Here is a 14233-nt window from a genome sequence, read left to right on the forward strand (position 1 = left end):
GGAAAAATATTTTTTTTGCTAGTGTTTTTATTACACCCCAAACTGGCAAAGTTACAGCCACAGTGCGTGATATGTGCTTAATTAGGTTAAAAGCCACCAAGATTGTGGCTGGAAGGCACAATCGGAAAGCACGTTCCAGCGACAGCATCGGGCCATGCCAGAAGCATCGAGCTTGCACGAGGACCTCAGTAAAGTGTCCCTGGGAACAAGTGCCCACATTCTCATCACTTCTATTACAGTTTTATTATAATGGTTTGATTTTATTATTAGTTGTTAATCTCTTACTGTGTCTAATATATAAATTACACTTTATCATATGTATGTATGTCTAGAAAAAAGCCTATTATTTGCCAGGTTCTATACCCTTCATGGTTTCAGGCCTCCACTGGGGGGCTTGAGATGTACGCCTGGCAGGTAAGGGGGACAGTGAGCTGGGAAGTGTCCTCTCCTATTTTGTGGAAGAGATTGTGTAAAACTACTGTTAGTTCATCTTTAAATGTTTGGATCCTTCCAGGCCTGGAAATTTCTTTTTCAAGAACTTTTAAATTGTGAATTTAATTTATTTGTTATATGGCTGTTCATATCATCAATTTCATCTTGGTTGGTTTTGGTAGTCAGTGGTTTTCTTAGGAACTGGTCCATTTTTTCCAAGGTGTCAAATTTATAAGTGTAAAGTTGTTTGTACTCGCTTACTATCCTTTTACTGCCTGTAGGATTTGTAGAGATATTCCTTTTACTTTATCCAGACATTAGCAATTTGTATGTTTTCTCTTTTTATTTTTATCAGTCTTGCTAGAAGTTTATCAATTTTACTGATATTTTTGAAGAACAAGCTTTTTATTCCATTGATTTTTCTCTGTTACTTTCCTACTTTTAATTTTGACTTTCTCTTTATCTTTTTTCTTTTTTTTAAATTTTATTTTATTTTTTCAAATACATTTGTCTCTGCCTACCCCCCACCACTTTCCCTTGCCCCCTCCCTCCTTCCCTCCCTCAGCTCTTCCCCTTTGGTTTTGTCCATGAGTCCTTGCTATATGTTCCTTGACTTTCCCCTTCCCTTCCTCTTCCCCGCCCCCCTCCCTCCTTCCCTCTTGTCTCTGTTGATTTCTTTTCCTTTCAGTGTTGCTGGTCTTATTTTCCTTGCATCTTTGTATTGTTGGTTAGGTTCCACTTATAGGTGAGATCATATGGTATTTGTCTTTCGCCCCCTGGCTTATTTTGCTTAGCATAATGCTCTTCAGTTCCATCCATGCTGTCGTGAAGTTTAGTAGTTCTTTTTTTCTTTCTGCTGCGTAGTATTCCGTTGCGTATATGTACCATGACTTTTTGATCCAATCATCTACTGATGGGCATTTAGGTTGCTTCCAACACTTGGCTATTGTAAATTGTGCTGCTATGAACATTGGGGTGCATAGGTTCTTTTGTATTGGCGTTTTGGTGTTCTTAGGGTATAGTCCCAGCAGGGGAATCACTGGATCAAGAGGCAGTTCCATTTTCAGCTTTTTGAGGACATTCCACACTGCTTTCCACAGTGGCTGCACCAGTCTGCATTCCCACCAACAGTGTACTAGGGTTCCCTTTTCTCCACAGCCTCGCCAGCACCTGTTGTTTGTTGATCTGTTTATGATGGCCATTCTGACCGGTGTGAGGTGGTACCTCATGGTGGTTTTGATCTGCATTTCTCTGATGGCTAGTGATGCTGAGCATCCTTTCAAATGCTTCTGGGCCCTCTGTATGTCCTCCTTGGAAAAGCGTCTGCCCAGGTCCTTTGCCCATTTTTGGATTGGATCGTTTGTCTTCTTGGAGTGGAGTCGAGTGAGTTCTTTATATATCTTGGAGATCAAACCTCTGTCTGATGTATCAATAGCGAATATATTTTCCCATAGGGTTGGCTCCCTTTTCATTTTGCTGATGTTTTCTTTAGCTGTGCAGAAGCTTATTTTGATGAGGTCCCACTTGTTTATTCTTTCCTTTATGTCCCTTGCTTTAGGAGACATACTGGTGAAAAAATTGATGCGTGGGATATCTGAGAGTTTCCTGCCAATGTTCTCCTCTAGGACTTTGATGGTGTTGTGACTTATATTTAAGTCTTTTATCCATCTTGAGTGTATTTTTGTGTATGGTGTCAGCTAATGATCAAATTTCAATTTTTTTTGGAGAATGAACTTTTTGTTTCATTGATCTTTCTCTGTTACTTTCCTACTTTTAATTTTATTGACTTTCTCTTTTTTGTCTTTATTATTTCCTTCCTTCTACTTCTTCTGGGTTTAGTCTGCTCTTCCCTTTGAATTGTCTTCTCCCCTCCCCCTTCCTTCTCCAACTTTATTGGATAGTTTTAAATTACATTTCTATTTTCTGGGATTCAATTGCTTTTTCCATCTGATTTTTAAAAACTGATTACATCAAATGGAATACAGCTATCTAAGTTATATAGTACACAGAAATATCATCTTGATTTCTTTGAAAATGCATTTCTCTGCAATTCCTGAGTAGCTCTAAATTACGCTCGCTATGAGCATAGATGTTTACTCTAGGTTTCAGGTTTAGTCATCCCCAAAACACATTTTCTAAACCTTTTCCATCACTACCTGAATACTCAGCATCAATTCTGTGAAGTTGTTCCTGTTTAGGCTTTGATTCCGACTTCTCTCGCATAAACATTGACGTGTATGCTTGTCTTTTTATTGTTTACTTCCACTCACTCTGTTCTATGCAGAGCCCCATACAGGTGTTACTTGATGTTATATAATGGATATTGAAGTCAGACAATCCAAGGCATTAAGTTTATAATGCTAAACTTAAGAGTTATTTATGTAGCTCACAAAAACTTTCAGAATTGGTTTTTACCTCCTACATGAGAACATATTCAAGAAACCCAGAACAATGGTGTGATTCAACTATTCCCATTCATCAATCCCTATTCACATGGGTGCAGAAAGGGTGTTCTTTAACAAAGCATGGTCTTGATTCTTATTTAGGTTTCTGATTTGAGAGCTTTCCTCTTGTCTAATGTGAGTATTCAGTGCTACAAAATGCACTCTCAGTACTACATTAGCTGCATCCTGTGTGTTTAATATATTGTATTTTTATTTTCATTTGGTTTTATGTATTTTTTAAATTCTCTTAGACTTTCTTTGATCTGTGCATTATTTAGAAGTGTGTTGTTTATTTCCAATTGTTTATAGATTTTTCTTGTCCCTTTCTATTATTGACTCCTCACTTGATACTGTTATGACCAGAAAAATATAATATGTAATTTCAGTTGTTTAAAAATATGTTGGGGTTTGTGTTCCTAAATACAGTCTGCCTTGGTGAATGCTCTACCTGCTGATGGTGCTGGATGGACAGTTCTATCCACATCATTTTAACTTGTTGATACATTGTGTTGTTCAGATCTTCTACATCCTTGCTAATTTTTTGTCTAATAGTTCTCTCAGTTGCTGAGAGAACGGTGTTAAGATCAACTACAATTGTGGATTTGTGTATTTCTTCATTGAGCTCACTCAGTTTTTGCTTCATCTGTTTTGAAACTCTGTTGTTAGATTCATACATATTTAGGAGCATTGTATCTTCCTGGTGGATTGATTATTTTATCATTATGTGATGCCCCTCTTGGTCTCAAGTAGTTATTTTTTTTACTCTAAAGTCTCATTTAACTTATGTGAATATAAGTACTCCTGATTTTTAGAATTAATGTCTGCATTGCCTTTTACTTGGTACATTTAGACCATTTACATTTAAAATAATTTTAATATTTTAGGTTTGTTTGTTATGTTGTATTGTTTCTTTCATTTTTTTGTTCTCTTTTGTGTGTGGGGGAGTTACTAAAATATTTTTTATCAGATTCCATTATCATTTATTTATAGTGTCTTTAATTATATATTTGTATAGTTTTATTAGTTATTCTCTGAGTTTGTGGGGGGGGGTGCGTATAATCACAGACTATTGACATCAACAGTCTACTACATTCTGTGCTTTTTAAATATTATTTTAGAGACAGAGATGCTTCCAAAGTTATTCTACGATGTCAGCATTGCCCCAATACCAAAACCAGTCAATGACGTTACAAAAAAGTAAATTACAGGCCACTGTCCTTGATAAACATAGATGCAGAAATTCTCAACAAAGTATTATCAAACCAGAAGGAAAATGGAGACATCTGTACTTGAACAACAATTTTTCAAAAAAAAAAGAATGAAGAAGAAAAAAATAAAAATAAAAATAACTACAAAAAAATACACTAAAAAGATTATACATTGAGAGATCCAGCCAAGATGGAGGCATAAGTAGAAACACTTCGTTTCCTTGCATAACCAAAAGAAGGATAACAACCAATTTAAAAACAAAAAACAACCAGAACTGCCAGAAAACCAAACTGCATGGAAGTGCGACAATCAAGGAGTTAAAGAAACATCCAGACCGGTGGAAGGGGCAGAGATGGGCAGCTGGGGCAAAGAGGAGGGGTGGCAAGGCAGCGGACAGTGTGGGTAAGGCAGGAGCTGGCTGACCGGGACACTAAAGACTCAAAAACCTCTGGCTGTAAAATTCTGTGGGGATTGGGAAGGCAGGAGAAACTCCCAGTTTCACAGGAGAGTTCATTGGAGAGGGCCACAGAATCCTAGAACGTACATAAACCCACCTGTCTGGGAATCAGCACCTGCGAGGGCACAATCCACTTGTGAGAAGTGAGGGAAGTTATGGGAAGTGGGGCAAGAGCCGAGCAAGCGGGGCACTGTTTCCTTTCTGGCCCCTCCCCCAGAGACCACACCACAGGACAGCAAAGAGGGTTGCCTCACCCGGACGAAAGCCTAAGTTTTTTCACCCTTACAACATAACAGGTACGAAAAAACAGATCAAAACTGCAGAAAAATAACTAAGCAACGAGGAGATAGACAACCTAGCAGAAGCAGAGTTCAAAACACTGGTAATCAGGATGTTCACAGAATTGATTGAATTCAGTCACAAAATGAAGGAAGAAATAAAGGCTATACAAAGTGAAATAAAGAAAAATATACAGGGAACTAACAGTGAAGGGAAAGAAACCAGGTCTGAAATCACCAATTTGGAACAAAAGGAAGAAATAAACATTCAACTGGAACAGAATGAAGAAACAAGAACTCAAAAAAATGAGGAGAGGTTTTGGAACCTCTGGGACAACTTTAAACATTCCAACGTCCGAATCATAGGGGTGCCAGAAGGAGAAGAAGAAGAGCAAGAAACTGAAAACATATTTGAACAAATAATTAGGGAAAACTTCCCCAATATGGAGAAGGAAATAGTCTTACAGGAAATCCAGGAAGCTCAGAGAGTCCCAAAGGAATTGGAACCAAGAAGAAATACACCAAGGCACATCATAATTAAGTTACCCAAGATTGAAGATAAGGAGAGAACCTTAAAAGCAGCAAGAGAAAAGGAGACAGTTACCTACAAAGGGGTTCCCATAAGACTATTGACTCATTTCTCAAAAGAAATGTTGCAGGCAAGAAGGGGCTGGAAAGAAGTATTCAAAGTCATGAAAGACAAGGACCTACATTTAAGATTACCCTATCCAGCAAAGCCCTCATTTAGAAGGGAAGGGCAGATAAAGTGTTTCCCAGATAAGGTCAAGTTAAAGGAGTTCATCTTCACCAAACCCTTACTACATGAGATGTTAAAGGGACTTATCTTAGGAAAAGATCAAAACTATGAACAGTAAAATGACAACAAACTCGCAACTATCAACTGAATGTAAAAAACAAAAACAAAAACAAACTAAGCAAATAACTAGAACAGGAACAGAATCACAGAAATGGAGATCACATGGAGGGTTATCAGTAGGGAGAGGGAGGGGGAAAATAGGGGAAAAAGGTACAGGGAATAAGAATCATAATTGATAGACACAAAATAGAGAGGGAGAGATTAAGAATAGTCTAGGAAATGGAGAAGCTGAAGACCTTACATGTATGACCCACAGACATGAACTAAGAGGGTGGGAAATGCAGGGGAGGGGGCGTGCAAGGCAGAGGGGGATAAAGGGGAGAAAAAATGAGACAACTGCAATAACATAATCAATAAAATACACTTTAAAAAACATTATACATCAATGTTATATATCACATTAACAATATGAAGGATAAAAATCATATGATACTTTGACGAAATTGAACATCTTTTTCTTAAAAGAGTTTATTTATTTATTTATTTATTTATTTATTTATTTTTAGAGAGGGGAAGGGAGGGAGAAAGAGATGGAGAGAAACATCAATGTGTGGTTGCCTCTTGTACACTCCCTGCTGTGGACCTGGCCTGCAACCCAGGCCTGTGACCTACACTGGGAATAGAACTGGCGACCCTTTGGTTCACAGGCCAGCGATCGATCAGTTCACTGAGCCACACCAGCTAGGGCCTGAACATCTTTTCATGATTAAAAAAAACTCCCAATTAAGGAACGTACCTCTACATAATAAAGGCCATATGTAACGAACTTACAGCAAATATTATAGTCAATGATGAAAAGCTGGAGTCGCTCCTCTGTGCTCAGGATGAAGACAAGGATCCTCTGTGACCACTTCCATTCACACAGCACTGGGGTCCTCGTCACAGCAGTCAGACAAGAAAAAAGAAATGAAAGGCATTCAAATTGGAAAGAAAAAAGCAAAGTTCACTGTTAGCAGATAACACGTTATATATATACAACCTTAAAGACTCTGCCAAAAATTTTGAAATAAATGAATTTAGTTAAGTTGCAAGACACAGAATTAATGTGCAGAAATCAGCTGTATTTCTATACTTCCATAAAAAATGATCAGGAGAAATTAAGAAAACAATACCATTTACAATTGCATCAAAAAGCGTCAAATAGTCCTGATCGATGTGGCTCAGTTGGTTGGGCGTCGTCCCACAAGGCAAAAAGTCACCAGTTCAATTTCTGGTCAGGGCACATGCCTGGGTTTGGTCCCCAGTGAGGGTGCGTATGAGAGGCAACTGATTGAAAGGCAACTAATCGATGTTTCTCTCTCACATCAATGTTTCTCTTTCTCTTTTGCCATCCTTTCCTCCCTCTAAAAGTAAATAAAATATTTTTTATTATTTTATTATTTTAAAAGCAAAATACCTAGGAATAAATTTAACCAAAAAGGTGAAAGACATATTCTGAAAACTGTAAAAGATTGAAAAGAGAAATGGAAGAGGGTACAAATAAGTGGAAGAATACTTCTTGCTCATGGAGTGAAAGGATGAATATTTTTTTAATGTCCTTACTACCTAAAGTAGTCTAGAGATTCAGTGCAGTCCCTACTAAATACTGATGGTGCTCTTCTCAGAGATAGAACAACTAATCCTAAAATGTATATGGAACCACAAGAGACCCTGAACTACCAAAAAATGTTTGAGAAAGAATAAAGTGGGAGATATCATGCTCCCAGATTTTAACATATAGTTAAAATAAGGCTACACATGGCTACCAAAATCAAAACATTATGGCACTGGCATAAAAACAGATATGTAGATAAATGAAATAGGATAGAGAGCCCAGAAATAAATCCTCACTTAATATGGTCAATTAATCTATGACAAAGGAGGCAAGGACAAGTTTTCTGAAAAAGAAGGAAAAAATAAAGGATTTTTTTACACTAACATTAAAACAATAAAATACGACTAAATTTAACCAAAGAGGTGAAAGATCTGTACTCTGAAAACTACTAGACATTGATGAAAGAAATTTTAAAAAATTCAAAACTACTAGGCATTGATGATAAATAAATGAAAAGATAGCCTGTGTTCATGAATTGAAAGAATTAATATTGTTAAAATATTGATAGTGCCCAAAGCCACATATAGATTCAATGCAATCCTTGTAAAGATTCTAATTTAATTTTTACAGAAGTAGGAAAAGAATGAAATTTGAATGAAACAACAAAGGACCCTAATAGCCAAAGAAATCCTGTGAAATAGAAGAAAGCACGATGCACTACACTTCTTGACTTCAAGCTATAGTAATAAAAACAACATGGCATTGGCATAAAAACAGATACATAGACAAACGGAAGAGAATAAATAGCCCAGAAATAAACCCATGTTTCTATGGCCAATTAATATTTGACAAGGTAGCCAAGAATAGTTAGTGGAGGGAAAAAAAACAGTCTCTTCCATAGATGAAATGAGAGCACTATATTACACTACTCACAAAAATTAACCCAAAATGGAGTAAAGACTTAAATGTAAGACCTGAAACCATAAAACTAGAAGAAAACATGGGGAAAAGGATCCTTGACGTCAGTCTCAGTAATGATTTTTTAGATGCCACACCTAAAACACAAGGGACAGTTTTTTTTTTAAAAACTGAGACTATATCAAACTAAAAAGTTTCTGTACAGCGGCAAAAGAAATTATCAGTAAGATGAAAATTTCCTACTGATGAAATGTTAGAAAATATTTGCAAATCATATATTTATAAAGAGTTAATATCCAAAATATATAAATAACTCAAACAACGCAATAACAACAACAATACTTAAAAATGGAGGAGAGCCTGAATAGACATTTTTTCAGAGACAATATTCAAATGGCCAGCAGATACATGAAAACATACCCAGCATCATTAATCACCAGGGATATGCAAGTAAAAACCACAATGAGACATCACCTCACGCCTGTTAGAGTGGCGATCATCAAAAAGACAAGAGAAATATGCTGATGAGAATGTGGGGCAAAGGGAATCCTTGTGCACGGCTAGTAGGATTGCAAATTGGCACAGGCACTGTGGGAAACAGTGTGGAGGCCTTTCAAAAAACTAAAACTGGAACCCCTTTATGACCCAACAATTCCACTTCTGGGTACTTATCTGAAGGTAATAAAACCACCATGTCAAAGAGACATTTGCACCCCCATGTTTGCTGCAGCATTATTTACAGTAACCAAGACATGGATACAACCTAATGTCCCCTGATGGATAAAAGGATAAAAAAGATATAGTGAATATATATTATGATGAAATATTATTCAGCTGTAGAAAAGAAGGAAACCTTGCCATTTGCAACAACATGGATGGACCTCGAGGGCATTATGCTAAGTGAAATAAGTCAGAAATAGAAAGACAAAAGCACATAATTTCAGTACATATGAAATTTAAAAACACCAAACTCATAGAAAAAGAGGTTAAGTTTGTGTTACCAGAAGTGGGAGGTCAGTGTGAGAGAACTGTATAAAGGTAATCAAAAGGTACAAATTCCAGTTATAAGATAAATAAATTCTGGGGATGTAATGTACAAAATGATAACTATAGTTAAAACTGCTGTATAGCATATTTCAAAGTTGCTAAGAGAGTAAACCCAAAAAGTTCTCATCACTAGGAAAAACATTTTTGTAACTATATGAGGTGATGGGTATTAACTAAATTTATTTTGTGGTAATATTTCATAATATATGTATGTCAAGTCATTTTGCCATTCACCTTAAACTTATACAGTGCTGTATGTCAATTATATTTCAATAAAACAAAAAACACTGTAAAACATGGCTGAAAATAATTAAAGAAGACACAAATAAATAGAAGGATACCATATTCACGAGTTAAACTTAATATTGTTAAAATGTCCATACTACCCAAAGTGATCTACAGATTCTATGCAAATCTTATTAAAATCCCAATGACATTATAGCAAAATAAAAAATATTCTAAAATTAGTATAAAATTTCCAAATACCCAAAATAACCAAAAAAATGATCTTGAGAGAGAAAATAAAGCTAGAGGCTTCACACTTTGTGATTTTAAGACATATTACAAAACTACAGTCAGAAAATATGTTACAAAATTGCAGTATGGTACTGGAATAAAGAGAGACATAGTCCAAAGTAATAGAATAGAGCCCAGAAATAAGCTCTTGTTTATATGATCAAATGATAGTTGACAGGGGTACCAAGGCTACAGAATGGGGAAAGTATGGTTTCTTAAAAAAAAAAATGGTGTTAGGAAAACTGGACGCTTACCTTTCACCATATGCATAAATTATCTCAAAATATGTCAAAGACTTATACTATACATGGTCTGTCTGGAAAAAGTCCAGCCATTGTTAATATAATGACAACAATTTGTGTGACATGGATGTAACCTGGCGGCCAAGGAGAGAGGGCTGGAATGCGCGTGCGTGAACAATGACCACTGCACTGTCCTCGTCAGTGGGGGCGGTGGGCACCGTTGAGTGAGCACCGGTGCTGTATGGCCAGCACATTCAAAATGACTGTGTGAGTAGAGCAACAAACCTGCATCAAATTTTGCATAAAGCCCGAACATTCCTCCATGGAAACGATTCGAATGATTTAGAAGGCAACAGCTATGGGCAGTTTGTGACTGGCAGCTTCATCGCGACAACACACTCACGCATCAGGTCTCATGCAGAGTTTTGTGGCAAGATGTCATATCACCCAGGTGACGCAGGACCCCTACTGCCCAGATTTGGTGCCCCGTGACTTCTGGTTTTTCCCAAAACCAGAACTAAATCACATTTGAAAGGGAAGAGATTTCAGACCATCGATGAGATTCAGGCAAATACATCAGGGCAGCTGATGGCGACAGGGAGAACTGTGTGAGGTCCCAAGGTGCCTGCTTCAAGTGGGGACTGAGGGGTCATTGTCCTATGGACAGTGTTTCTTGTGTCTTGTTCACTAAATGTCTCTCTTTCTCATAGTACACGGCTAGACGCCTTCTGGATGACCTTGTATTCCTGCCTGTGCTTTCAGTGTCACATCTAAGAAACCATTGACAAATTCAGTATCATGAAGCATTCCCCCATGTTTTCTTGTAGGAATACACAAAACAAATAGAAAAATTAGACTATGTCAAAATGCAAAATTTCTGCACATTAAAGGAAATAATCAAAAGAATTAAAATACAACCTATAGAATGTGAGAAAATATCTGATATTTTGATATTTTCATATCTGATAAGGCATTAATATTCAGAATACACAACAAATTACTACACATTAACAACAAAAATAACCAGACTAAAAAATGGACAAAGGACTTCAGTAGACATTTCTCCAAGGAAGCTGTCCAAATGGCAATAAGCACATACAAAGATGCTGAATATTATTAATCATTGGGGGAATGCAAATTCAAATCACAATGAGATAGGACCCCATACCCATTAGCATGGCCACTATATAAAACAAAAAACAAAATAACAAATGTTAGCAAGGATGTGGAGAGTAAGTCTTGTCCGTGGCAGTGAGAATGTAAAACGGTACAATTCCGATGTAAAACAGTAGGGAAAGTCCTAAAAAATAAAAACAGAATTATCATATGATCCAGAAAACCCACTTCAGGGTATATTTTCAAAATATTTGAAAAAAGACCTTGAAGAGATATCTGTACCCATGATAACCCATGTTCATTGTAGGGTTATTCACAATTTCTAAGAGGTGGAAAAACCCCCTATGTCAATTGACATGTGAATGGATAAAGAAAGGGTGATATATATGTACATATGTACACATATACATAATACATGCATAATGAAATATTCAGCCTTAAGGAGAATAAAACCTTGTTATATGATATAATATGGATAAACCTCGAAGGCATCATGCTAAATGATGTAACCCAGTCACAGGTAAACAAATACTAGTGAGTCCACTTCTGGGAGCCATCTAAAATAGCCCAGTTTTTAGAAAGAGTAAGGAGCATGGTGGCTGCTGGTGGGGGGAGAGGGAAGAGAGGAGGTGTTGGTCGATGTGTGCAGACTCTCAGCTTTGGAAGATGAAAAGGGTTCTAGGTGCTGTTGAAAAGGAGCACGCATGTGGCTAACACCACTGTGCCGCACGCTTAAAACGGTTAAGACGGGACATTTTATGTTACATGCACTTACCCCTCTTTTGAAAAAGCAGTAGACGCCTTAATACAAAAATAAAAAATTTAAAGGCAGTATGATGACAATGGCCCATTAAATAGAGAACATTAGCAAGAAAATAGAAATTATAAACAATAAACAAATGGAAATTCTAGAGTCCATAAGTACAAAAACTGAAGTGAATAAGTTCAAAAAGCAGTCTCAATAGCAGACTTGCAAAAGACAGAATTCATGAACTTTAAGATGTATCAATACAGGTGATTCAATCTGAAGAAAAAGAAAAAAGAATTAAGAACACTGTGAGACACCAACATATATACTCACATAGGTGTACATGGAAGTTCCAGAAAGAGAGGGGAGGTTAAAGACATGATGAAAGACATTCCCATGCACATCCAATAACCTCCATAAATTCCAACAGTTGAACACAAAGAGACCCACATCCAGACACATTACAGTCAATTTAATGAAAGCCAAAACAAAGGAAAAATCTTGAAAGCAGCAAGAGAAAACAACTTATCACATACAGGGGAACCTCAGTAAGATTAACAGCTGACTTCTCATTAAAAACAGCAGAGGGCAGAAGATACTGAGATAACATACTTAAAGAGCTAAAAAGAAACAAAAACTGGCTAAGAATTCCATAACTAGCAAAACTATCCTTCAACAATGAAGATAAAATAATGATATTCCCAGATATACAAAAAACTGAGAGAATTTGCTGCTACCAAGCTTTTCTTACAAGAAATATTAAAGGACTAACGGAAATTGAAGTCAGATGAAAACTCAAATGTACATGGAGAAATAAAAAGCATGGTAAATATAATTACATATGTAGATACAGAAGACAGTATCAATAAAATTTTCTTGACTGATTTAAAAGCCAACCACATAAAACAATAATTATAAAATTGTATTGCTGGGATTATAACCTATACAGATGTAACATACACACACACAGCAATAGCACAGAGGAGAGAGGACGGAATGCGTCTATTTGGAGAAGGGGGTTGGCGCCAGGCAGGAACGCGAACCCAGGGCTGCCTTGTTTCCCTGAGAATGAAAGTAATGAGTTCATCTTTCCAAGGTGGTGTCACTCAGTCACCTCTGTCCATTAAAATGCCATGGGCACAATCATTGACACAGCAGAACCCTGCTCCGAAGAGCAATAGGACACACATTCCTGCAAAGCGCACGTGGCTGTTCTCCCGGGGGCCGGGGTTCCAGGCTCTGGCACAGCTGCGTGTGGGTTTTCCCAACCGTGGAGTTTAACCAGAAGTCAGCGACAGGAGCAATTTGGGAAAGCCTCAAATATTTGGAAATAAACAACATATTTCTAAATAATCTGTGTCAAAAAAGAAATCACAAAGACAGTAAGTGTTTTGAGCTGGATAAAAATGAACGCAAAACGTCACAAGTGACGGGACGCAGCCCGAGCAGGGGGAGCTCGCAGCGGCCTGTGTTGGGGCGGAGGGGCCCCCGCGCCCGCCGAACCTCCGCCGGCGGGAGAGTTCGGGAGGAGAAGCAGCCTGGACCCCAAACAAGCAAAACGGGGCGGGGGGGGGGGCGGGCAATAAAGATGCGGTGGAAATCACTGAAATGGAAACAAGAAAGAACAAAGAATGCCAAATAAAATAAAAAATTGTTCTTTGAAAAGATCAAAATAATTTTCACAAAGTTTATGAAAGTGTTAGTTTGACGGATCAAGACAAAAAAAAAAAAAAGACACAAATCACCAAGATCAGCAATGACAGGCACATCACTGCCAACCTTTCAATAACCAAAAGGGTAATAAAATACTTTGAAGAACTTTATGCCAGAAAATTAGACCACGTAGGCTAAATGGGCAAATTCCTAGAAAGACTTAAGAAACGGAAAATCTGAACAGGTCCATAGCAATTAAAGAAACGGAAACAGTACTTTAAAATCTCCTGTGAGGAAAAGCGCAGCCACGGGCTCGGGGAGAGTCCCACGGAACTGAACGCGGAGCAGCCGCGACTCCGCGCAGCGTGTTCAGGAAGCAGGCGGGGGGACCGGGACCCCAGGAAAACCACAGACGGGTGCCCCCCACCCACGTATGAATGTGAAAATCTTGTACGAAACCTGAATCAAGTCTTTCTGAGGGGACGGAACGTTCTGAACGTGAACTGCCGTCATGACGGGGCTCCTGTAACGCCTTCAATGGTCCGCCTGAAACAGCTACATTCTGTGACGTGGAAATTCTTTCCCAACAAAACTGTTACCAACACAAAGAGTGATTGGGAAAGGGGGTGTGGGCAGAACAAGGGTCCCCGGCAGGGCGGGAGCGGGGGTCAGGCGGCGCCCAGGTGACGGCGCAGGGATAGAGGGAGGAGGCCGGTGCTGGGGGAGGTGCTGGGATGCGACGGGGGGCTGGGGGGCGGCGGG

Source organism: Pteronotus mesoamericanus, unplaced genomic scaffold, assembly GCF_021234165.1.
Source record: "Pteronotus mesoamericanus isolate MK-2021 breed Mesoamerican mustached bat unplaced genomic scaffold, CSHL_Meso_final contig_752, whole genome shotgun sequence".
Taxonomy (NCBI): domain Eukaryota; kingdom Metazoa; phylum Chordata; class Mammalia; order Chiroptera; family Mormoopidae; genus Pteronotus; species Pteronotus mesoamericanus.